The sequence below is a fragment of the Schistocerca americana genome, chromosome 2 (assembly GCF_021461395.2).
Source record: "Schistocerca americana isolate TAMUIC-IGC-003095 chromosome 2, iqSchAmer2.1, whole genome shotgun sequence".
Taxonomy (NCBI): domain Eukaryota; kingdom Metazoa; phylum Arthropoda; class Insecta; order Orthoptera; family Acrididae; genus Schistocerca; species Schistocerca americana.
The window spans coordinates 770888699-770915211 of NC_060120.1; the positions used below are offsets into that span (position 1 = coordinate 770888699).

The following is a 26513-nucleotide window of genomic DNA, read 5'->3' on the forward strand; positions in this document are numbered from 1 at the left end:
CAGCCGCTGCTGGTGGAGTGGTGAAGGGGGCGGAGAGGTGATCTGGGCGTCGAGTCCTGGTGCTGCCTGTCAATTTCACCCTCTGCATCATAGCTTTCACATCAGACAGTTCCACACCACTGTCTCTTTGATGACCTAATGACAGAAGCCGCTGAGCGCCTCAGCATCTAAGTCTATTCAAAAACATACACAAGCCCTTCGCTGGTGGTGGGCCCTGCTGCTGCAGACGTACCAGTTTGGCTGAGAAGAATGGTCGTTACACGTTCTGAACAGTGTTGCAAGATGCAATGGTGCGTCTGGCCGATGTACTGGATGCACGCTCGCAGCTGATGCTGTAGACGCCAGGTGGCCGAAGCCCTAGCTGGTCTGTGAGTCACCCAAGCATATTTTCGATTTTAACAGTTGAAAGGAAAATGCTTTCTATGTTGTTCTTCTCCATTATCTTGGCAATTTTGGCTGTCCGTGGACAGTACTGCCTGTGTAAGGTATAGCGCCGTTCACAGCCAGGATTCCCAGGATAATGGGGAAAGCATTAACTTAGCTATATATCTCGCAGGGCTGTCCACCTCTGCCAATCTGACAAGTCTGCGGTGGTCGAGCAGAGCATCAACAAAGGGCATATGTTTGGTTTTGAACAGATAAAGGTGCTGTGCCGTGCCAATGGGTTCTGCCATTTGGTAATCAAATGACTATCATGTCAAACAAATCAGCGGTTTCCAGCTGAGCTCCTCATAGGATTTAGCATTATGAAAAATAATTGAACATTCATTAGGCAGAGGCAGTAGACAGAACAGACATTCAGCACCAGGACTCAATGCCCAGTCCACTCTCCACTCTGCCAAGGGATCCTCCCATCACCGGTCACAGCATCTTGTTTGGAGAGATGCGTTTGGCCCACACATTCGTTCCTCAGCTGAGTAGTCCGTGTTCCGTCAGCTAGAATGGAATGAACTGGACACAAACCCGACACTTTTCTAGAAGATGAGGCGTAGAAAACTCGTCGTAACGTCGCGACAACACCACGCCTTGGATCAGCCGATAACACGAGAAGATCTCATGAATGAAATTCGCCAAGAAAGACTGCATTTCTGTATTATTACTTCAAATTTACCGGCAATTACCTTCCACTCCACATTTCACAATGTAGGAGCTGCCCACCCCCAGGCTGAAAACTCCTACTGTTTTGTCAGAATTGTGGCCTGCAGTCTGGTGGGATATCGTTAGATGCAAGTAAAAGATTAGGTATTACCCATTTTATTGTTCAATATACATCTCGTAGTTGTGACCTCAGCGGCAGCTGGTTGCTGCATAGGCTTTAGTGGAATCTGCTGTCATCAGACTGAAGGCTGCCAAGCTAGACAGTCATAGGTCGGCAACTAATGGTCTGGCGGGTTGCCCGCATACCTACCCATAGGCGCTTCCCATGCGGCAGATCCTCTGTGAAGAAGCCGTGACCGCGGTGGGTGTGTAATTCATCAACACACCGTCCTGATATGCTTCCTCTTTGGACACTGCCCGCATTGTCCCATCAAATGAACCATGGTGTTGGATGCAGTGATGTCATGATATATGCTGATCCTGGTCCGCCAGTTAGACATGCCCTCTGGTCTGTACGATGTCGAAGTATCAGAGCAGCTCTTGCCCTGATTTGGAACGCGGTGTTGGTAGACCAATGGACTACTCATCAGTGGGAGCTTCAGCCCTGGATCCAAGCATCAGTTCCCAAGGTTATGGAACTACTGTCATTATACAGGCAGTAAGAGTGTAATTGGCATAATGTCACAATACTGGAACAATCTTAAACAAGATGTTACAATACGATAATAAGAGAATTTAGTGCAAACTACCTGGACACCATCGATGCTACTGATCGACTGCCTATAGGTTGGCTTGTTGGGGGTATTTATTTAACTAAGGAGAGGCTTTGCTATGTGACGCCTTTTATAATCAATGAATCAGTCCAAGTGGTCTGCAGTCTCTAGTTCTGCTATGTTTGCTCAACGGGTTTGTTTCAGTACCGTAACAGCTCCTCAACACCCCTAACGCGTTTTTACGTCCTATGAGAGCAATCGCCGGCCGAAGTGGCCGTGCGGTTAAAGGCGCTGCAGTCTGGAACCGCAAGACCGCTACGGTCGCAGGTTCGAATCCTGCCTCGGGCATGGATGTTTGTGATGTCCTTAGGTTAGTTAGGTTTAACTAGTTCTAAGTTCTAGGGGACTAATGACCTCAGAAGTTGAGTCCCATAGTGCTCAGAGCCATTTGAGCCATTTGAGAGCAATCAAGAAAGTTCGATGTGCTCTTGTGTTACTCTTTTCCGCTGAGCTCGTTCTCTCTCTCTCTCTCTCTCTCTCTCTCTCTCTCTCTCTCTCTCTCTCTCTGTCTCTCTCTCACGTAATATATTAATGTCACTCTCATGGTGACTAACCGTGTATGCGTTGTTGTTGGCTTGTATGGACACATTCCTATGCTGAAGCAGTGCTCGGCTGTGTGTACTCGGAAAATTTTTACTCTTCTATTCCTGTACTATCTTGGTGCGTAACAATAGTATGCCTCAAGGCGCGCCTGCCGGTGTGGCAGAGTTGTTCTAGGCGCTTCAGTCTGGAACCGCTCGATCGCTACGGTCGCAGGTTCGAATCCTGCCTCGGGCATGGATGGGTGTGTTGTCCTTAGGTTAGTTAGGTTTAAGTAGTTCTAAGTTCTAGGGGACTGATGGCCTCGTCGGCCGCTGGTGGCCGAGCGCTTCTAGGCGCTTCAGTCTGGAACCGCGCGACCGCTACGGTCGCAGGTTCGAATCCTGCCTCGGGCATGGATGTGTGTGATGTCCTTAGGTTAGTTAGGTTTAAGTAGTTCTAAGTTCTAGGGGACTGATGACCTCAGATGTTAAGTCCCATAGTGCTCAGAGCCATTTGAACCATTTGAACTGATGACTTCAGAAGGTAAGTCCCATAGTGCTCAGAGTCTGTCCCAGCCCTCAAGGCGCTCTATAAAACGACCTAACGCTGTTTCCATCTGTTCCCAAGAAACATACATCTTCAAACACATTGACCGCAGGGTGGACCCACTGACATTTCACGCAACACTACGCTGCAGGGCATACTGTATACAGCAGACAAAGTAGCGGATTCGGCTTTAATTGCTCTGCCTAGTGCAAAGGCAACTGTTAAGTTCGGAGATTCTGCTGTTATCGAAGAAGGAAAGTTGGCGGACGGCTTGACGGCTGCCTTGGCGAGTGATGTATGGGGAGTGATTTATGGTTGTCATACTAAAAAAATGGGTTCAAATGGTTCTGAGCACTGTGGGACTGACAGCTGAGGTCATCAGTCCCCTAGAACTTAGAACTACTTAAACCTAACTAACCTAAGGACATCACACACATCCATTCCCGAGGCAGGATTCGAACCCGCGGCCGTAGCGGTCGCGCGGTTTCAGACTGAAGCGCCTAGAACCGCTCGGCCACAGCGGCCGGCGTCATACTAAAAGCTGGTCTCGCAAAAACACGCGTTATTGCTTATAGTGTTCGACCACTGTTCTAAAAAAATAACATAAATACTTTCAAACTGACCAATAACAGTCATTATTGGTAAAATAATCTGTCACTAGCACTGAGCTCATTTATTAAGTAGAACATTTTAGTCAAGTAAAGTACGGTACACGTTGCCTTCATATCCTGCACCTAATGTTGGATTCACTAGGCAGATACAACTTAAAATGTATCTACAGCCACGTTTTAAACTACTGATTATTGTTCAGTGAAGGCTGTTGCTCATATTGTGCTAAGCTCCCAGTGATCTGTCCCATACCCACGTGCCTCATTAACCCTGCGGTCAGAAGCTAGTACGTTTTCGCATTTCGTGAATTGCACAGCTTCGCATTTTTATGTGACTTCACAAAGAAAATTTCTGACGCGCTCGTTGAACTTGAGAACTTTGACACATGAGGAATAACAGTTCGTGCACATATCAAGATGTGTACTGTAAAAAGAGCCGGCCGCGGTGGTCTAGTGGTTCTAGGCGCGCAGTCCGGAACCGCGGGACTGCTACGGTCGCAGGTTCGAATCCTGCCTCGGGCATGGATGTGTGTGATGTCCTTAGGTTAGTTAGGTTTAAGTAGTTCTAAGTTCTAGGGGACTGATGACCACTGAAGTTAAGTCCCATAGTGCTCAGAGCCATTTGAACCATTTTGTACTGTAAAAAAATTTGTCGTCGGAACACGTAGGGCAGGGAAATTGCCCTATTTATCTCCATTGAGAAAGCCGTATCGCTGACAGCAGGTATTGATTCGGTGGTGGGCAGAGAGGCAGGCAACCTCAGCGTACGATGCGGCGCGCCATACCGCGTCAATGGGCCGTACGTAACGCGATGTCTGCCTGCGCCTGTCGAGACCCCTGCCCTCCGCAATAGACACGTTCCCTCCGCACGCCCGCACACAGACTGGAATGTTTTACCTTCTACACCGTCTACATAGCACGGGCACCTTCAGGAAAGATCTTACTTCAACCATCTCATTTCTTCCACCTTGCACACATTACTTTTTTTCGCAAAGGGGGGAGGGGAAGGAATGTGAGAGGTGATGCTGCCCTCAGACAATTGTAAAGTCTTCCTCACATGGGGCGTGTTTCTTACCGTTAAGCACGCTAGACGTAGTTAACACTGTGGTCGGCGCACGCATAAGAAACAAGCTGACTGCATCACAAGGAACGTGCTCCTCGTCATTATTGGCGGCTGAAGCGCTCTCCAGTGGCAGTCGTCGTCTGTATCTGACTCGAAAATCACACAGTTAGTTTAAGAAGACGGACAGGCATGAAATTCCTACGTTAGCTGTATTAAAACACACATATCCTCCTTTGTCCATATCCTAGTTATGTTGTTCAGCCTGAAGTATACTTTCCATGCCCTGCTAGTAAGGGCATCAGCTTATAAACTGTGTGTATGAATAAATAAATGCTGAACTGAGATCAGTCCAGGCAATAACGTATTAAGGAATCTTGCAATTTGGTGGACCATGTTTCTTACAAAGTTCACAGAATCGAACAAATTCGCCCTGGAGAGACAGTGCTCTTACGTTTACACAACACTGAATATTACAAAAAAAAGTGTGTGAAATCTTATGGGACTTAACAGCTAACGTCATCACTCCCTAAGCTTACACACTACTTAACCTAAATTATCCTAAGGACAAACACACACACCCATGCCCGAGGGAGGACTCGAACCTCCGCCGGGATCAGCCACACAGCTGAATATTACAGAACGTACTTAATATTAAATGTATAAGAAAACCCCGGAACCTTTCAGAAAACGTGAAGATGAAGAAAAAATAATTGTACTACTCCCTACACTACAATACGCTGAACTTCCGTGACATACGACTATGTCTTCTAGTTATGTTCTCCTGAAGGATTTAATCACCAATATGTTATTAAATGACATTTAATTGTAACAATTTGCATAAAGAACAACACGCTCTTTTACTACTCCTCAATGTTCTGTTGCCTGAAATGGCATACTTTCGTAATATGCATGTTATAATACGAAAAGAACCAGATAAGACAATTTTTTAAACTAAGACGGTGACGCTTGCCGCCGTTTTATTACAACAAAACGTACATATAACGTCGAGTTTTCGAGAGATTCTTATCGTGCTGGTGCTCTGATGCAGCACATATTGAAAGGACGTAACTTATAGTATAAAACACACCAGACGTGGATTAAACTATAAACGACGAAATCCAATATGCGATCTCGCAAGTTCTGCTAGTGACGTAGAACGTGACCTGCAACAGAAAATACGAGTACATTGGGAATGAGATGACAGAGAAAAGCACAATTGGAAGGGGAGTGAGGCAAGGCTGCCGTCTCTTCCCAGTACTGTTTAACATATATATGGAGCATATTATCTAGAAATGTTTGAAACAAAATAGAAGTGTGCGAGTTAGTGGTAGGACGATAGAACGTATTCGATTTGCGGATGATACTGTGTTATTGACAGTTGTTGTTGTTGTTGTTGTGGTCTTCAGTCCTGAGACTGGTTTGATGCAGCTCTCCATGCTAATCATACAATAAAGCTGCATGCCCTCGGGAAAAATTACGGCTGTAGTTTCCCCTTGCTTTCAGCCGTTCGCAGTACCAGAACAGCAAGGCCATTTTGGTTAGTGTTAAAAGGCAAGATCAGTCAATCATCCAGACTGTTGCCCCTGCAACTACTGAAAAGGCTGCTGCCCCTCTTCAGGAACCACACGTTTGTCTGTCCTCTCAACAGATACCCCTCCGTTGTGGTTGCAACTACGGTACGGCTATCTGTATCGTTGAGGCACGCAAGCCTCCCCACCAACGGCAAGGTCCATGGTTCATGTGACAGAGAGCGAAAGAACTATGACTGAAATGTTAAAAGAATTTAATAGGACCTGAGAGGAATTCGGAATGAGAATTAATCAGAAAGAGACAAAATGAATGGTGATAAGCGGAAGAAAAGTAAGAACAAGTATAAAGTTAGGACGAGAAGGTATAGAACAAGCCAGTGCTTTCATATACCTGGAAAGCGTTATTAAGGACGACATGAGATGTAATGAGGAAGTAACAACACGTATAAGAATTGCCAAGGATTCATTTAATAAGGAGAGGACGCCTCCGTGTGGGTGCTTGAACAGGGACCTGAGGAAGAGAGCTACATGAGAAGACTTGCCCTAGGGCAGAACGCTGATGAAGATGAAAAAGCGTTTAACAATATTCAGTGGTTCAAGATGTTAGAAATTCTGAGAAAAATAGGAGTAAGCTGTAGACGGGTAATATACAATTTGTACAAGACCCGAGAGGGAAACCAAGAACGAAGTATAAGACAGGGATGTAGTCTTTCACCTCTGTTGTTCAATTTATGGAACATGCAGTGACAGAAGTAAAAGAAAAGTTCAAGATTGCGATTAAAATGCATGGCAAAAGTATATAATCATAACATTCGCTGATGACATTTGCTATCCTGAGTGAAAGTGGAGAAGAATTACAGGACCTGAACGTAGTTGAGGATAAACCGAAGAAATATGAAACTGACGAGAAGTAGCATAAATGAGATCAGTGATTAAATTAACATCGGCATTGTTGAGAACGAAGTAGGTGAAGGTATTCTGGTACCTTGGAAGCATAGTAACTCATAAGGACGACATGAAAAGCGGGCCAGCGCAGGCAAAGACAGCGTTCGCACTGCATCAAACATCTGCTATAAATTTGAGGAACAAATTTCTGAGAATCTACGTTAGGAGCACAGCATTGCATGGTAGTGAATCATGGGCAGTGGGAAAACCAGAAGAGAGTCGAAGAGCCTGAATGTGGTGCTACAGCGGGGTGTTGAGAATTAAGTGGACTGATCAGGTAAGGAATGAGCATGTTCTCCTCAGAATCGGCGAAGAAAGCAGGATGTGGAAAACGTTGACAAGAAGAAGGGTCAGGATGATAGAATATGTATTAAGATGTCAGCGAATAGCTTCCATCGTACTAGAGTGACAGCAGAGGCTAAAAACTTTAGAAGAAAACAGAAATTGAAACACATTTAGAAAATAATTGAGGACGTAGAATGCAAGCGCTACTCAGAGATGCAGAGGTAGGGATAGGAGAGGAAGTTGTGGCGGGCCACACCAGTCAGAAGACTGATGAAAGCAAAAAAAAAAAAAAAAAAAAAAAAAAAAAAAAAAAAAAAGTGCTCTGAGGGTCCCGTAAAGACTTAATTATGTGTACAGATAGTTCGCTATAGGTCTTGCAGTGAAAGTTAAATTTTGTACACCAAGGGATCGTATCTTGATACCTTTACCCGTTCCTGAGAAAAAGGAGTGCTAACAGACGGAAGCAGACGAACACCAAAGTGATCCTATCAGATTGAGATACAGAACGCTTAGAAGGAAGATTAGTATCGTCGCTACCACCACTGGAAATTTGCTTATCGTTGTTGCGTACAGGGTAACTATTGTTGAACTATATTTTTCAAATGGTTCTAAGCACTATGGGACTCAACATCTGTGGTCATCAGTCCCCTAGACTTAGAACTATTTAAACCTAACTAACCTAAGGACATCACACACATCCATGCCCGAGGCAAGATTCGAACCTGCGACCGTAGCTGCAGCGCGGTTCCGGACTGGAGCGCCTAGAACTATACTTTAAAAAGAAACGTAAATTAGTTACAAACTATGGGGGTGCACATTCTTTATTGAACATGTAAACGTCACTACATATATTTGGATTTGGGTCATGACATGTTCGATATGCCTTCCATCATTGGCGATGATGTGGCAGCCGGCCGATATGGCCGAGCGGTTCTAGGCGCTTCAGTCCAGAATCGCGCTGCTGCTACGGTCGCAGGTTCGAATCCTGCCTCGGGCATGGATGTGTGTGATGTCCTTAGGTTAGTTAGGTTTAAGTAGTTCTAAGTCTCGGGGACTGATGACCTCAGATGTTCAGTTCCAGAGTGCTCAGAGCCATTTGAACCATTTGATGACGTGGCGCAGACGAATAGCGAAATTCTGCATGACCCGTTGAAGTATCGGAACATAGATGCTGTCAATGACCTCCTGAATGGCTGTTTTCAGCTCAGCAATGGTTATGGTGGTATTTGCTGAACACGATGTCTTTAATATAATCCCATGAAAAGGAGTCGGATGTGTTCAGATCCGAAGAATATGGCGGTCAATCGAGGCCCTAACCAGTGGCTTCTGGGTGCACCAGAGCTAGAATGCGGTACCAAAGTGCTCCTCCAGAACATCATAACTCTCCTGCTTCGACGAATTCGAGCTCCGTCTTTCATGAACCACATCTTGTCGAAATCAGGTTCACTTTGGATGATGGGGATGAAATCTCCACGTGCCGTTCAGTAGTCACCGTGCCTTCAAGGAATATCGCACCGATTATTCCGTGACTGGACATTGCACGCCATACAATCCCCCTTTCAAGGTGAAGAGACTTCTCGATCGCGAACTGCGGATTCTCAGTCCCCCAAATGTGCCAATTCTGCTGGTTTGACGAACCCATCCAGATGAAAGTGGGCTTCGTCGCTACACCAAACCATACAGCGCATACTAATTCCGCTCGTGCCCCGCTGCCAACCGTACAGATCGAACGTCCTAACGCAAACCGTCTAGGGATTACAACGATTTTATCTCATGTAGTTCAATAATTGTCACCCTGTAAGTGTTTAACCTAAAAGCCCACGAACGCGAATGTCGGTCGACGAGATGCAAAAGGCCAAGTACGTGTGGTGACTGAAGCGGGCACGGCTCGCAAGTCTGTTCATACATGAGGCGTTAGATGTGCCTCGTATTGCGCTGTGTAAATAGTAGATTGATTTTGTGCGCCTCTGCGCGCACTGTGTAAGTGAATTTAGCTCGACGGAATGCAGCAAATGAGGACTGGTTGGTATCACAGCCACTGCGGCTTCCCTACTCTCAGAACAAATTTTGACTGTAGTCGTTTACAAAAGTGTATGCATGAAATTATCCCTGAAAACTGCAGTTAGAAGAACGCAGCAAGTCACAGCATAAGACATATCGTTGTAGTATGGCACAGACAGAACTCTGCGTTTTTGTTAAGGACTGAAAAATTTGCTAAATGTAGAAGTACACAAACGGAAACCTACATCAAAAAATAACTAATTAAGAGTAATGAAATTTCGGGAATACGTTTATCTAGGTAACATATTTAAAAGATTAATGCTGCTTAATATCACAGGTTAATGTAAGCGAGAAAAAAGCCATTTCAAATACGAAATGCTGGTATGTTAATAACCGGTATAACCGCCAGGATGCTGAATGCAAGCACCCAAACGTGCTTGCATTGTGATTTACGGGAGTCGGATGTCAGTTTGTGGCATGGAATTCCATGACTTGGTCGGTCAATACAGGGACGGTTCAAGCTGTTTGTGGAGACGCTGGAGTTGTCATCCGATGATGTCACATACGTGTTCGGCCGGAGACAGATCTGGTGATTGAGCAGGCCAAGGCAACCTGTCGACACTTTGGAGAGCGTGTTGGGTTATAACAGCGGTATGTGGGCGAGCGATATCCTGTTGGAAAACACCCCCTCGAATGCTGTTCATGAATTGCAGCATAACAGGTCGAATCACCAAACTGACGTATAAATTTGCAATCAGGATGCGTGGGATAACCACGAAGACTTTTTTAATGTCCATCCTTTTGACTGGAGGTCTGGGGCACCACGGCCGTTCTCTGTTGTAAGAAACTGAAACACTTACAGCCATCCTCATGATCTTGTTTATTGTGTAGCTACATCTTCAAGCCGTAGTTGATGGTTCAAATGGCTCTGAGCACTATGGGACTCAACTGCTGAGGTCATTAGTCCCCTAGAACTTAGAACGAGTTAAACCTAACTAACCTAAGGACAACACAAACATCCATGCCCGAGGCAGGATTCGAACCTGCGACCGTAGTTGATGCTAATGGCGCTATCGCGAACAATGTATACTATATACAGGGCTATTACAAATGATTGAAGCGATTTCATAAATTCACTGTAGCTCCATTCATTGACATATGGTCACGACACACTACAGATACGTAGAAAAACTCATAAAGTTTTGTTCGGCTGAAGCCGCACTTCAGGTTTCTGCCGCCAGAGCGCTCGAGAGCGCAGTGAGACAAAATGGCGACAGGAGCCGAGAAAGTGTATGTCGTGCTTGAAATGCACTCACGTCAGTGAGTCATAACAGTGCAACGACACTTCAGGACGAAGTTCAACAAAGATCCACCAACTGCTAACTCCATTCGGCGATGGTATGCGCAGTTTAAAGCTTCTGGATGCCTCTGTAAGGGGAAATCAACGGGTCGGCCTGCAGTGAGCGAAGAAACGGTTGAACGCGTGCGGGCAAGTTTCACGCAAGGTGATGTGAAAGATTCAGTGTTTAAACCTCTTGTACCAAGAAACGTGCCAGAACTGCGAGCTCGCATCAACGATGCTTTCGAACTCATTGATGGGGACATGCTGCGCCGAGTGTGGGAGGAACTTGATTATCGGCTTGATGTCTGCCGAATCACTAAAGGGGCACATATCGAACATTTGTGAATGCCTAAAAAATCTTTTTGAGTTTTTGTATGTGTGTGCAAAGCATTGCGAAAATATCTCAAACAATAAAGTTATTGTAGAGCTGTGAAATCGCTTCAATCATTACTAATAACCCTGTACTAGTGGCCAACATAGCTGGTTTATGCAGACCATCTGTTGATGGTTGTACAGACACATGGGTTACAGATAGTTTGCTTAAGCTAGTTATGTTGGCCACTGACGCATCGTACGTATGGATCGTGATAATCCCTGCAGCGTCAACTACGCTCTGAAGATGTCGCACTGAAGCGCCGAAACTGGTACCTACACAATAAGTAAGATCATAAGGACGGCTGTAGGCGTTTCATTTCCTTACAGCCCCGAGAGGGCTCCTCCTGTCACACAAAATCGCACTCCAGTCTATAACTCCAGGTGTAGGTCCAGTGTGTCTAGCATGCAGACGAGTTGCTTACAGGCCCTCAACCGGCCTCCTCCCAACCAACACACGACCATCACTGGCACCTTGACGAACCAGCATTCACCAGAAATCATTCATCAGAAAACACAACAGGCGTACACCCTGCCCTCCTATAAGCTCTTTCTTGACACCATTGTAGCCGGAAATGGTGGTGGTTTGACATCAGAGGGATGCACGTTGTAGGGTGTCTGGCTCGGAGCTGTCCTTGAAGTAACCGATTTGTAACAGTTCGTTGTTTCACTGTGGCACCAGCTGCTACTCAGATTGCTGGTGAACATGGTGTACTAAGTGCCAGGGCCATACGCCGAACGCTGTGGTTCTCCCTCTCAGTAGTGCCGCGTGCCCGTCCCGAGCCTGATCATCTTGTGATCGCACATTCCTGCGATGACCGCTGACAGCAGTTACACGCAGTGGCTACATTCCTGCCAAGCCTTTCAGCTACTCGTAACTCTATTACACGGCGTCATTCAAACTCAGTGATGTGTAGATAATGGCTTCTTTGTCGCCTTAAAGGCCTTATTGACTAACATTAAATCGTCGCGTCCTATCTCAAAGGTAATTAACGCTCACGACCGTTACAGCGTGTATTTAAAGCAAACCTGATCTGCATCCTCATAGTGCCGCTACTAGCGCTGCTCGTATACGACTGGCGAGTAATCTGAATAGGCATCATCTTTCAGATGTAGAAGCACGTTCACCAATTTTCGTCTACGTTGCACAACACCTTCTTGTTGTAGCGATTGTTTTCCGTTAGTGTAACTGCGATAATTATTGTATCCACGAAAGATCCTGTTGACCTCACGCTGTTGTTAAATAAAAGTTGATGAAACTGACCGCAACCCTCACAAATACTCGTAAAAACCTTGATTTCACTGCTATTACCGAATTAGGGTTATTATTCTGATCTTGTTTTGTTATACGGTCTGTATCGTCAGCAGCAAGTCGTCTGATCCTGTATATACACTCCTGGAAGTGGAAAAAAGAACACATTGACACCGGTGTGTCAGACCCACCATACTTGCTCCGGACACTGCGAGAGGGCTGTACAAGCAATGATCACACGCACGGCACAGCGGACACACCAGGAACCGCGGTGTTGGCCGTCGAATGGCGCTAGCTGCGCAGCATTTGTGCACCGCCGCCGTCAGTGTCAGCCAGTTTGCAGTGGCATACGGAGCTCCAACGCAGTCTTCAACACCGGTAGCATGCCGCGACAGCGTGGACGTGAACCGTATGTGCAGTTGACGGACTTTGAGCGGGGGCGTATAGTGGGCATGCGGGAGGCCGGGTGGACGTACCACCGAATTGCTCAACACGTGGGGCGTGAGGTCTCCACAGTACATCGATGTTGTCGCCAGTGGTCGGCGGAAGGTGCACGTGCCCGTCGACCTGGGACCGGACCGCAGCGACGCACGGATGCACGCCAAGACCGTAGGATCCTACGCAGTGCCGTAGGGGACCGCACCGCCACTTCCCAGCAAATTAGGGACACTGTTGCTCCTGGGGTATCGGCGAGGACCATTCGCAACCGTCTCCATGGAGCTGGGCTACGGTCCCGCACACCGTTAGGCCGTCTTCCGCTCACGCCCCAACATCGTGCAGCCCGCCTCCAGTGGTGTCGCGACAGGCGTGAATGGAGGGACGAATGGAGACGTCTCGTCTTCAGCGATGAGAGTCGCTTCTGCCTTGGTGCCAATGATGGTCGTATGCGTGTTTGGCACCGTGCAGGTGAGCGCCACAATCAGGACTGCATACGACCGAGGCACACAGGGCCAACACCCGGCATCATGGTGTGGGGAGCGATCTCCTACACTGGCCGTACACCACTGGTGATCGTCGAGGGGACACTGAATAGTGAACGGTACATCCAAACCGTCATCGAACCCATCGTTCTACCATTCCTAGACCGGCAAGGGAACTTGCTGTTCCAACAGGACAATGCACGTCCGCATGTATCCCGTGCCACCCAACGTGCTCTAGAAGGTGTAAGTCAACTACCCTGGCCAGCAAGATCTCCGGATCTGTCCCCCATTGAGCATGTTTGGGACTGGATAAAGCGTCGTCTCAACGCGGTCTGCACGTCCAGCACGAACGCTGGTCCAACTGAGGCGCCAGGTGGAAATGGCATGGCAAGCCGTTCCACAGGAGTACATCCAGCATCTCTACGATCGTCTCCATGGGAGAATAGCAGCCTGCATTGCTGCGAAAGGTGGATATACACTGTACTAGTGCCGACATTGTGCATGCTCTGTTGCCTGTGTCTATGTGCCTGTGGTTCTGTCAGTGTGATCATGTGATGTATCTGACCCCAGGAATGTGTCAATAAAGTTTCCCCTTCCTGGGACAATGAATTCACGGTGTTCTTATTTCAATTTCCAGGAGTGTATATTCCAGTGATGGATGTCTCTGTACATCTTTTATGTATGATTTTTTTTTGAAAGAGGGCATGTAATGCTTAGATATAAACAAGCAGACTCTATACACTCTACTATAGCACACGAACAGCTCATCATATTCTTGCTTACGTTTTACGAGCAATCTAACATTACTTGCAAAGCGTATGTCTCAATTTACGATTGTTACATGGAGTGTTGACCGGCAGCTCGAAGAGCATTATTCATTTGGTTATTTCGGCTGTGTGACACTAGAGAGAAATTTTACAATCTTTACAATTTCGTTTCTACAGTGGGGTAATGCTTCAAAAAATGAGAGTATTAATGTCGGGACCACGTGGACGCTAATGAGTCAGAGGGAGGTAAGGCTGGACCAAAGGGAAGGGGACGGCCAGCAGTTCAGCAGGCGTGGCCCATGTGTGACGGCGTTCTGGAGCGTTGAACCATCGCTGAGAAAGACCTAAGAGCTGTCAGCAGCAATGTGCCATTGGCAGACATGGGCTGGTCTACGAGCTGGAAGCAGCAGCAGTGGCAAGTCAGACATCTTAACTCTTCCGCTATAGGGGACAGTGCTGTACCTGGAAGTTGGTGTGCCTAAGAAGACATGATTCCTCCTGATAGGTGTTTCAATGTAGTGAAGGACTGAGCACTGGAGACGTTCGGCATTTTCTACTACATTCGTTGTTGTGAGTCAAGAGACTGTGTTTCGTGTAGCGTTTGTAAATGTTGCGAGTTATACATGCTAAAGTGCTGTATAATACATTAAAACTACTTTGAGGATATTGTTAACTGTTTGGTCACAGAATTTTATGGCGAATAAAATTCTGTTTATTTTTAAAACTACTTACTTACTTGAGCCAAGCCGGCCGCGGTGGTCAAGCGGTTCTAGGCGCTCAGTCCGGAGCCGTGCTTCTGCTACGGCCGCAGGTTCGAATCCTGCCTCGGGCATGGATGTGTGTTTGTGTTAATTGCCGCCGGCCGGAGTGGCCATGCGGTTCTAGACGCTTCAGTCTGGAACCGCGCGACCGCTACGGTGGCAGGTTCGAATCCTGCCTCGGGCATGGATGTGTGTGATGTCCTTAGGTTAGTTAGGTTTAAGTAGTTCTAAGTTCTAGGGAACTGATGACCTCAGAAGTTAAGTCCCATAGTGCTCAGAGCCATTTGAACCTTTTTTTGTGTTAATTGCCAATAGCGTCTATTTCAAAATATTTTTAACTTTTAACTAGTTTTTGTAATACTTCTTCTCTATTTAATTTCTCTTGCTAATTACCGGTGTGTAATAGAGTAATAATGTAACAGAGAGAAAACTAAATACGGTATTGACAAGATTTTCTCCGCTGTAGCAGTTTTAAATTTGAATAGAATTTTTTCCTTGGTACATGACGTGTTGTACCTTGGGACAGTTTTTCACATTTGGATGAATCGTATTTTTTAGAATAATTTTTGCACTATCAGAAAAAGCCTGCACTCACATAAAGTGATGTTATCATTTCAAAATGGAACAAAAAAATAAAACTTCTATTACAGGGCTGGTTCCAGGCTATAGTCTGACGCGTGTTGGAAGGCGCAACTGTTTCCCCTTCTGAACAGAACTTACTTTCTTCCCCATGATTTTCTCCTATTGAATCATCTGTCGTACGTCCTCCAGTCAATGGGGTTTTACGTAAAACTCTCGTGGCTTGTGCTAAGTCTTACTGGTGCGACTTGGCACCTTCTTCATCCGCCAAACGAATTCCACCACACACACCCTGAGGCCGGATTTTCCATTTTTTTTACTACCACGTGTTTCTGGTTCTGGAATATTCCTTCTAAGACGTCAGATTTCCTAGCGGCGTCTGTGGTGCATATGTGCCGCCCTGCCACGGTCGTTCTCCAGAGACCTACATTTGTGTTCCAGTAAAAGGGCTAGGACTTTGACAGGTACGCCCTCTCAACGATACTGGAACTACTTCTCCTCTTCCGTAACAAGAGGAAGGCAGAAAGCAAGGAAAGATATTACGCGCTGACGTGAACAATTTTCGGATCGAGTAACGAAGTCGGCTTTTCAAAGGAACCATTCCATCATTTACCTCGACCATTTTAAGAAAACCACTGAAATCCTAAATCTGAATGAGAGTCGAGCGTCTTGCCGCTGTGCCGCCTCACTCGATATCAAAATGAAGTGCGCCTGTTATGGATCAAGGCGTATTGTGCCATTCCAGGCAATAAAATGGCGGAAGCGTCGGCGAAAGAGGAATTCCATCCTGAAACAACTCCAGTGACCAGTTCCAATTATATGTTAAAATTTTACGATAAAATGACAGAAACGTAAAGTCTGACAAGGGGAGACCACGACGTTTGGAACGCGGATTTAATGCAAGCTTCATACGCTCGTAGTACTCCATTTGGACAACAAAATGTGTAAGCAGTAACAGGTACTTCTCAAGCGTTATTGTGAAAATCGCAAGATAATTTCGGTCGTCCAATATATACCTGTGCGTGGCCATTTTTATCATCAACCGGCGGCAGCCGACTGGTTAGCGTTCAAGCCCCGTAACCATTGGGTCGCTGGATCGAGTTCCGTTCGTCAGTTTTTCTTTACTTTCAACACAGTCATTTTCTTTACTATTTATATTACAATTGATATAATGGGAAAAATACGTGTAATCGGATGAACTTTTATTAAATTTACAATGTTATTTGGCAGTCTACAAATTTTTATTATCACAAATAATATAATTTACTATCGACTAGTAAACGACCAAACGCATAAAGTGATACTGAAAATGTATGCTTGTCCGTGTCTTCAAAATTGTTCATATTTAATCGAAAGAGAACGAGAAATTGCTTCTCGTGAAGACGCTATTAAAATACAGTCGATACTGCATGACCAATTAGCAGCGCCGGTATTTAAGAAAATGCTGCGTTATGCATGGTTTGCTTCAAAATTATCGTCTGAAAGAGAGGTTTTTGAAAATGTTAACGAGGTTTGTTTCCCCACGGAAAACCTCAAAAGACCTTGCGTATGCGGAAACATAGCATTTATTCAATGCAGCTGGTGCCGTTTAACTTTGTTTTCCATGTTTTTTACGAAAAATACCATCCTGCAACTTGTACTCGTAATGTCGAAAGCGACGATTAATTGTACATCTTTCGAAAGCCGTCTGTGCCGCTCATAAACTTGGAGGTAACAAGTCGCTACGGGCTCCTTCCACGTATGACAAGGGATTTCTCGAATCACGGACAATCATACATTTTCAGTATCACTTTATGCGTTTGGTCGTTCACTAGTCGATAGTTACGAATATTATATTATTTGTGATAATAAAAACTTCTAGACTGCCAAATAACATTGTAAATTTCATAAAAGTTCATCCGATTATACGTATTTTTTCCCATTATATCAATTGTAATATATATAGTAAAGAAAATGACTGTGTTGAAAATAAAAAAAAAACTAATGAACGGGACTCGATCCATCGACCCAACGATTACGGGGACTTGAACGCTAACCACTCGGCTGCCGCCGCTTCATGGTAAAGATGGCCACGCACAGGTATATATTTGACGACCGAAATATCTTGCGATTTTCTCAAAAACACTTGAGATGTACACACTACTTGCTTACACGTTTTGTTGTCCTAATGGAGTACTAAGAGTGTACGAAATTTGCAGGAAATCCGCGTTCCAAACGTCGTGGCCTCCCCTTATGAGTGACTTTCCATACCCGTGGCTAATATTTGCAGCAATATAAGTCCGTCCCCCGTCCACCTCTTCCCTCCGTTCTTCCAAGGAGTGATTTCAATGATGGTTACTTAAAGAACGTCCTCCACAGTCAATGAAAGGCTGTTCTTTTCCCTTTTCGTATATATGTGACGCGAATCCCTCTCGCTAGATGGTTATTCCAGGAATTTAAAGGGGTTCCCCTATTTTCCAGCAACTAGAATCACATCATGGTAATAAAATTCACTTCAGCTGTATGTTCATCTCAGATGGCTACCGGTAAAAGAAGAAATATTTCTCCATTTCTCTCGGCAACATTAGCGGAGTTTCTTCTGACGCAGAGACAGATCTGCTTGCGACGTGCTGATTGAGTAGGCGGAGCTCGAGAGATTCCGCTCGTTTCATTGGCGAGCTGTTTAACACGCGTTCATTGGCACAGGAAGGCCACAAATGCGTGCACGAATAGAACCTGCGGTATTTTCATAAAAGTGCTACGAAGCTACGTAGCTGATATTTTACGTAAAACAAATCCATAAGTTACGCCAAGCGAATAGGGCGTTCTTAACATGGAATTAAAAGTATGTGATATTGTTAAAGAGGTTGGATGCTCGGTATCGTACATATCTATGGTTGTTCGATAAAGAATTTCGTTCTCTCACATGAATTTTTTATCATTTTGGTGCAATTGCACAAGCTTACTTACGATTTTTCTTCAGTTCAACAAACAGAGAACAAATATCTGGTCTGGCTGCTGTGAAATGGGAAGGTGTGGCACAAGATTTGTTCTAAATCAACTGTTTTATTACATGCGTCAATACTCTGTTACGAAACTTTGTGGAAGAATCGAATTTTTGTCGATGTCACGGATGTCATTGTGAAATACGCGGAAGCTTAATATATACGATTTAGCAAAGAGAGTAGCGGTTAACATCAATTCGTGGCTTGCTGAGAACAGTTTGCTGGTTAAATAAGGATAAAAAAATCACAAGTGCATACAATTCAGATGAAAAGGAAAGTACCTGCGCTGGGTGATCGTACAGAAATGCGGAAAGACTTGGTCTAATGAATGTCAGCTGCATTTAATTGTAGATAAAAGGAGAAAGATGCCCGTAACAAAGTGGAAGGAACCGGTAGTATCTGATAGCAAAACTTTTGGTCGCTACCTGTAGCACATTACGTTGCTGAAATAGTTTTGGATGATACGAAGCATTTGTATGAAATAGTACGAACACGTCAATTCTGTTGTACGGAAGGCGAACGGAAGATTTGTTGGAAAGGTTCTAGGATGGATTTGTAAAGAAAACTAATCAAAAGACTCCGAACAATTGTCTAGCACAGCTCCAGCGTTTGCAGTTCTAATCAAGTAGGAATGACAGGAGCCATCTAATGATTTAAGAGACGCGATGCTGGAGTCGTAACAATGGCAGAGGTACTCAAAATACGTAAGTACGCATCTTCGGAAGAAAGGCAGCTTTGTTGTCTCGAAACCCTGATGCTTCAGTTTAGAGAACAGGTATTCGACGCATACTGTGAGCAACTGTGCTGGTATTCATTTCTCATAATCATTTATTCTCTGCATTAGACGAGTTAGCACGTGTATGGGCAGTGCGCCATAGCGTTCTGCAACACCTCTAGCTTTTTTTTGTCTCTCTGCCAAGCGTGAAACATCCTCTGACAACACACAGGCAAACTTGACACGGAAAGCGGGCTGTGCATACAAAGTGTGTAGTTTTTGCTTACTGTATTAACTCGCCGACAGAGAAACAAGCGCGTATCGCTTGCCAAGTTTAGCGTGTAGTAATTTTTCTGGACATAGGTATGTTTATATGACAGGAATGTGAGGACGGAGGCAGGGTCTCATAGTCGTGCTCTCTAATGCGACTGGTCGGCAGCTACAGGTTCGTAGGATCCCGCCACTCTATGTACTGATCGCTGAGGAGACTCAAGTTATAGACCCTCTGTCTAACCGGACCAGGTAGCGCAGTGGTTAGCACACTGGACTCGCATTCCGGAGGACGACGGTTCAAATCCGCGTCCGACCATCCTGGTTGAGGTTTCCCGTGATTTCCCTAAATCGCTTCAGGGCAAATACTGGGATGGTTCCTTTGAAAGGGAACGGCCGACTTCCTTCCCCATCCTTCCCTAATCGGATAAGACCGACGGACGACCTCGCTGTTTGGTCCACTCAACCAATCAACCAAGCAACCCTCTGCGTACACAGTGCCCAGACTCTTACGGGAATCGGCAAAAAGCCGCGAGTAATGAGTATAATGGGCAGGGGCACTATGAATATAGTGCGGGACATGGGAGGCGTGCCAGAGATAAGTCCCTGCAGTCACACTATCCTCTGTGTCCTCGGTGGCTCAGATGGATAGAGCGTCTGCCATGTAAGCAGGAGATACCGGGTTCGAGTCCCGGCCGGGGCACACATTTTCAACTGTCCCCGTTGACTTATATCAACGCCTGCATGCAGCTAGGGGTATTCATTTCATTGTAATTTCATTCTAACGATCTGCATGGTCACCGATGGTATCTGTTCTTTCGGACATGTCCGCAAGAACAGACACCATCTTCATACATACTTAATATTTACTATGAAAAACAGTCTTGATAAAAATCATTCAAATGGCTCTACGGGAGTTAACTTCTGAGGTCATCAGTCCCCTAGACTTAGAACTACTTAAACCTAACTAATCTAAGGACATCACCCACATCCATGCCCGAGGCCGGATTCGAACCTGCGACCGTAGCAGCCACGCGGTTCCCGACTGAAGCGCCTAGAACCGCTCGGCCACCACGGCCGGCCAGTCTTGATCATAAATTATTTATTCCGGTGACCGGTTTGGACCACAACTGTGGTCATCTTCAGACCAATGAGCAAGAACCTCCTTCTGTTGGTAAATCACTTAAAAAAAACTACTTAAGTTACCTGGGAAACTCTGTTATATTTTCGTATGTTCTGTACCGGCTGGTTACGATTCTCACGCGTCTGTGAATTCGATTCGTGTTATCGCGTCTACTTCAGAAGGTCTCTAAATACGTGAAAGTCATGTGCCGAAGTAAACATTCCATAGAAGCGTCATGACGCTATAACAATAACTGATAATTACAAGCACCCTGTCCAGTGTTCGCTTGTATGGGGACGGAGAAACCGTGTAAAACTATACAGAGAGTGGTCTAAGACTCTCGACGTTAATATGGTCGTCTAGTGCAGCAGACTGAGCGAAGTTATAATTAGGTGAGGAAGCATTTAATCCTCGAGATTGCTTGTTTATGGATGTTGGCATCGTTACTAAAGGCGAACAGTAGAACTTGATAACTTTGAGGTTCTGTATGCAGAACTCCTCAGTTCTCATTAATCTTAAAGGAGAAGCGCCTGCGCAACATTTCCCGGTAGTCTGCAGGCGTCGCCCACGGTGGTAAAAAGAAGGCTCCTTAAGGGGATTCCCGGAATTTCTGTTGCCGCATTTGTTATGCATTCTAATGGAAATTACTGATTACGCAATCGGTACATCAGGTAATAACAACTCCTTGTGTGGTTTCTAGGTGTGTTTCACGTGCTTGGTAGTAAGATCAACAAAAGGAAAGTCAAAGGAGGAAGAAGGTTAAATGTTTTCCTCGCGTCATGAAATAGCCATGAATGACTGATCACTTGCTAATCTTGTTTTATGTCGAATCAGTCTTTTATTCACCTGTTTTACATCGTACCAGGATAAGACTTAAAATAATGTCTTCCATGAATTGTCTAAATCAGTTATATTATAATGTCTACCATGAATTATCTGAAACAGTTGTATTACATTTCCTGTGTTCGTGTGACTCTGTGGGACATTATGAAAGCCAATAAATTAAAAGGAAAGACGGAGATGGAAATTGTACGTGGCCTGTTGTGTGTTAGCATTTCCGCTTTTACCGCAGGTGATTCAGGGAAACAACGAAAAACCTAAATCTAAATAGGCTGACAGAGATTTGAACATTACTATTTCATAATCAGAAAGCAGGGTGTTTTAAGCACCGTGTGTCAATTCGTTAGGTTGGAAGTCCAAGTCAGTCTCATTTGCATTTGAATAATGCAGAATTACCACGTCATTGTTCTCCGTAAAGTCCTAGCTGACTTAATACATGTCCCGGTTTGGTCAACGCACAACACAAAGCTTCAGCCGTTTCGGGCTTTGCAGTCATCAGAATCTATGAGCTGAGAAAAAGAGGGCAAGTTTACAATTCTTTATACGCTCATCGGACAACGTATTAGTCACCCCTTAAAAGAATTGAACCACACGGTGAGATAGACCAAGGGCAGATTTCGCAAATGCGCCGATAAAGAGCAATTCTCGCTACTTGCGAGGAAGCTGTTTTGTAAATACACTTGGTGCAGAAGTGTTGCTGTCATTTTCGTGTTAGTTCTGAAGAAAAATCACTTTCTATGTTCTGGTAAGCCGCAAAGTTTTATCGTATAGTTAAACAATTTTAATATCAAGGCCTAGTTTGTACAATACTGATAATTTTTTTTCTGCGAGTTTGATGAATGTGTGGGCATGAAATTAACCTAAAATTACCACCGAATTCGCTGCTTACAGACAGAAGTCAGGGTGGTCCATCTCTCCCAGACAATCAGAAGAGATAGACAATTGTTATTAGGGAGAGATGAACCACTTGTTTTAATGTGAAAGAAATAGAGCACAATTAAATGTGGTTTCAAGGCATGTGCAGTAATCCCACTGAAGCTGGCCACAGTCTCAGACTATAGTTATTTGTCGGACGATATATCTTTGCTAACATATGGAACAACATAACAGGATCTTGTATACAGACCCACCAATCACTTCAAAGCTCATCAAAAGACCTACTGATCTCAAGCATACCAAAGGAGCACAGTTATCTGGACAAGTCAAATTCCTTAATTGACACTACTTCAGACTGCACTCCTACTAAACCTAAACTTTCAAGATTATCACCTCAAAAGTGAGTACTACTAAGCCAGCACAGACAAAATTTTGGAAGAAATATCACCTATTCCTTCTATTGATAAAACCATGAGTTTTAAGAGGAAAGCAGCAACTGTATCAACTAAGGCGCACAAAGATCACCAAAGGGACTTACTAGTGAAGAGGAAAACAGACTGAAGTAGCTCACCGTATTCATCAGCTGCAGACAGTGTAGAAAATTACGAAAATAACTTTGATGAATGAGATGAGGCTGAATGCATTGGCTGTGGAGAAATCAAGTACGAAACCAATAAAAATTACAATTTGGTTCAGTGTGCTGTCTGTTCACGATGGCCAACATTTGATCACAAGTGTAATTGATCTAGTGAGAGTAAGACCGTCTAATGCTGGAACATAATCAACAATTCATTAGAAAAGCCAACGTTCAGTGAAGATATATAATAAAACTGATAAAATTGTTGAGAATTAAAATATTTAATAGTATAATTGTGTATTTACTGCAACATATTCCAAACAAAAATATGGAATTTTAACTGTCTCTTTTCTTCAATTAGAGCCATTTTTATATGGTCCATCTTTCCCAATTCACTGTTCAGTCTCATCCATGCACCTAAGGGTGAGATGGACCACTCATCTACGTTTTCATTTTATCGCATCTCTTGTACTTCAATTGGCAGTGCCACAATAATACATTGTGCTTAAGTTAATATATGACACTCTATAGGAAAATGCTGCCAGAAGTCAAAACAGTCGAAAAAATACAAATTTTATGGTGAAGAGAAAAAGTAGTCCAACTTTCCCAATCTTGTGCTATGAACCGCTGGACTGTATGGAATTCGGGCAGTAAAACGGGTCGAAAGAGAGACGAGATAGAATCGCACAATGGTGCTATCGTGTTCGGACGTACCCAGGACCACACCCTTGTTGAAGCCCGATTTATTGGTGTATTATAGTGTACCACTCGCAGCCATGTGACACGGCATTAGAACAAGGACCAAAACTAGCGGCACGCCTTGTCAATAACGTTGATTTCAAACCCGAGTGGAATTGCTGTTTTCAATGAGCGCAGGTGCAATTCAACCAGTTTCAAAGCGAACATTGTGAAGGGAACGGCATGTATTTTTGGAGTCCGACACCTCGCAAAAGACAATTGCTCACGCACTCACGAACCTACACGGCTCCAGTTAGCCAAACAACGTACAAGGGGCGTTCAACAACTCATGCCACACATTTGTTCCCATGGCCAATTTAGGTTGAAAAAAATGGAGAATTTGCTGTGGGACATTGTGGAATATTCCCGCTCTCATGAAGTTCCGAGAGATGGCGGCGCTGTACACAGCCTTCAAAATGACGTCTGTAACGCAGGTGCGTTGCAAGCAGGCAGCTGTCGTTGAGTTTCTTTTGGCGGAAAACCAAAGCATGTCAGATTTCAATAAGCGCTTGCAGAATGCTTGCGGAGGCCCGGCGTTTAATAAAAGCAGGTCTGTTGGGTGAGGCGTGTCATCGCAACAGTGTCGTGCAAACCTGTCCTATCTCCCGCCTGCAGGCTGGCTGGCCGGTTGCACACAGCTATGACTCATGCGATGATGGAACGTGCGGACACTCTCATTCGAGGAGATCGACGGATCACAATCGAACACCTCGCTGCACAGCTGAACATCTTTGTTCGTAGTGCTTACACACTCGTCCACCAGTTGAGGTACTCCTCATCCACCCTACAGCCCGGATCTCGCATATTCCGACTTCCGTCCGTTTGACCCAATTAAGGATGCACTCCACTACACCTTTCACACACCGCTGGTCGATTCGAAGACTTGTATCACTTGGAAACGAGACAAACTCACGACTTGTAGGATGCCACGACACACCTCCAGTCAGCCATTGTGCGGTTTGTACGAGGGGCGTTCAACAAGTACTGCAAAACATTTCCTTTCTGAAAGCAGATTGTTTTTATTCAAGATTCCAATGCACTCTTTCAGCTACAAAATCCTGTTTTTCGACCCTTCTTACTGGGAATGCCTCTTTTCTTCAGGTATCACTCTACTGGTCGACATCGGAGCCGACGTCATGCTGCATCAATAACCTCTCCGTCATCCACGTACTACTACGGCACCAAGGCACAGGTGGTGCACCATGGGCCATAGATGGCAGGTGCGAACGACAGCTGTGGAGGCGTGTCAGGGCGAACAGACGTGCGACTGTTGAACAACTAACTGCCTAGATGAACCAAGGGACCAATGACCATCCTCAAACGTTGCTGTGAATGGGCCTCTACAACAGGTGCCTTGCTCATGTACCCATGCTGACCACTGTTCATCGGTGACAGAGACTTGAATGTGCACCCTAGTGCGGCAGCTGGACATCCACTGAGTGATGACAGGTGGCCTTTCCAGATGAATCACGCTTTACGCTCCATTGGAGCATGGGAGAAAACGTCCAGTCGGAGGGCATTCACTGGGAAGGCTCTATGGACCAACCTAAATATGCATCTGTCATTGAGGACCACGTCCATCCCCAAATGCAGTTAGTTTTTCCAAGGGATGATGGCATCTACCAGCAGGACAATGCATCGTGTCACACAACTTGCAGCTTAAGTTTAAAGAGCACCAGGATGAGTCCCCTGGTCACCAAACTGCCCGTATTTAAACCCAATCGAGAATACATGGGACCACCTCAATCGGGCTCTATACAACATGAATCGTCAGCCGTGAAACCCGGCCCAGCTGGCCACGGCTCTGGAGTCGCCATGCCTCCATGTTCAAATGTGTGTGAAATCATGGGACTTAACTGCCAAGGTCGTCAGTCCCTAAGCTTACACACTACTTAACCTAAATTATCCTAAGGACGAACACACACACCCATGCCCGAGGGAGGACTCGAACCTCCGCCAGGACCAGCCGCACAGTCCATGACTGCAGCGCCTAAGACCGCTCGGCTAATCCCGCGCGGCACATGCCTCCATGACCATGTCGGTAGCTTCCAGGACCTCACTGACACTCTTCCTGCACGCCTTGCAGCGGTCCACACTGCAAAAAGTGGCTATTCAGGCTTTTGGTAGGTGATCACATTAATGTGACTGGACGATGTAGAAGCACCAGAACAAGGAATTTCACGATTCCAGGGAAGTTGTTATCGTTTGATCAGTTTATCCTTGCTTGCCTCCTTGGATTTCTTCGCACACAATTGTGTGGCTTACATGAAAGAGCTATAGTTTTTGCTTTCTCCTGTCGATTATCTGATGGAAGGCGTGAAGGAGAGCACTTGCGGGGATTCCTTGATCTTGATATGCAGCCTGTTCGCAAATTTTTGAAAGAAATTTCCACCATTTGACGGTAAATTGTTATTCATTTATTTCAAACAATCATGATTTCAGCTTTCCATTGTCAAGTGCAAGTTCGTGTGGACGACGGTTGAAACCCGCATCCAACCATTCTGATTTGGGTTTTCCGTGGTTTCCCTAAATCGCTCCACGCAAATGCCGTGATCGTTCCTTCGCAAGGGGACGGCCGATTTCCTTTTCCAGCCTTGCAATAATCAGAGCCTCTGCTCTGTTTCTAATGACCTCGATATCGACAAACCTTAATCTTCAAGTTAAATTTGAAATGCCACAAAATGTCCAACATGCCAGAATGACATGTCATTGTAGAAACAACGTAGAACTGATCTTATAAACCAGTCGTCGTATTTCAGGATATGGTTACATATCGAAGATACATAAAAAGGCTCACATCATTCTCGTATAGTGTAATACGAAGACTTGTTTATAAGACCAGATATGTTATTTCGACGATTACATGTCATTTAGGCATGTCGAACGTTTTGTGACATTTTATTCTGCACCTGAGAATGGCTGTAAGGCCGAACTCATGATTGTATGAAATCAATCAATAGTAATTTACATGACTGTAATCCCTCACGAAGAAAAAAGTCATGTTCCCAAAGTTTTGCTGTGATTGGC

At 45.1% G+C, this 26513-nt stretch overlaps 1 protein-coding gene and 1 non-coding gene across 2 annotated transcripts in view; both read left to right on the forward strand.

The window, feature by feature from the left end:
• The window catches only part of LOC124594772 (Y+L amino acid transporter 2), a 337307-nt gene that overhangs the window by 99789 nt on the left and 211005 nt on the right, over positions 1 to 26513 (forward strand). The window lies entirely within an intron of this gene.
• Trnat-ugu lies at positions 19962 to 20035 on the forward strand. Its single transcript has one exon. It is a non-coding gene; the product is annotated as a tRNA-Thr (tRNA).